Raw genomic sequence first — 269 nt, 5'->3', positions numbered from 1 at the left:
GCAGAATAATATATCAGGTTATGATATACCTAATTTTGCTTATCCTTCCGTCTGTTGATGGACATTTGGGTCGTCTGAACTTTTTGGCTATTGTGAACAGAGATGCTATAAATATTCACGTAGAAGTGTTTGAAGAATTGTTTTCTAATCTTTGTAATATATAGTTTGGAATATGATTGTTGACCCATGGTAATTCTTCTTGTAAATGTTTGAGGAAACATTAAAGTATTTTACACGTAGGCTGTACCATTTTGTATTTCCACAGTTTG

Source organism: Propithecus coquereli, unplaced genomic scaffold (genome assembly GCF_000956105.1).
Source record: "Propithecus coquereli isolate 6110/MARCELLA unplaced genomic scaffold, Pcoq_1.0 Scaffold238, whole genome shotgun sequence".
NCBI classification, from domain to species: Eukaryota; Metazoa; Chordata; class Mammalia; order Primates; family Indriidae; genus Propithecus; species Propithecus coquereli.
This window is presented reverse-complemented; position numbering follows the sequence as displayed.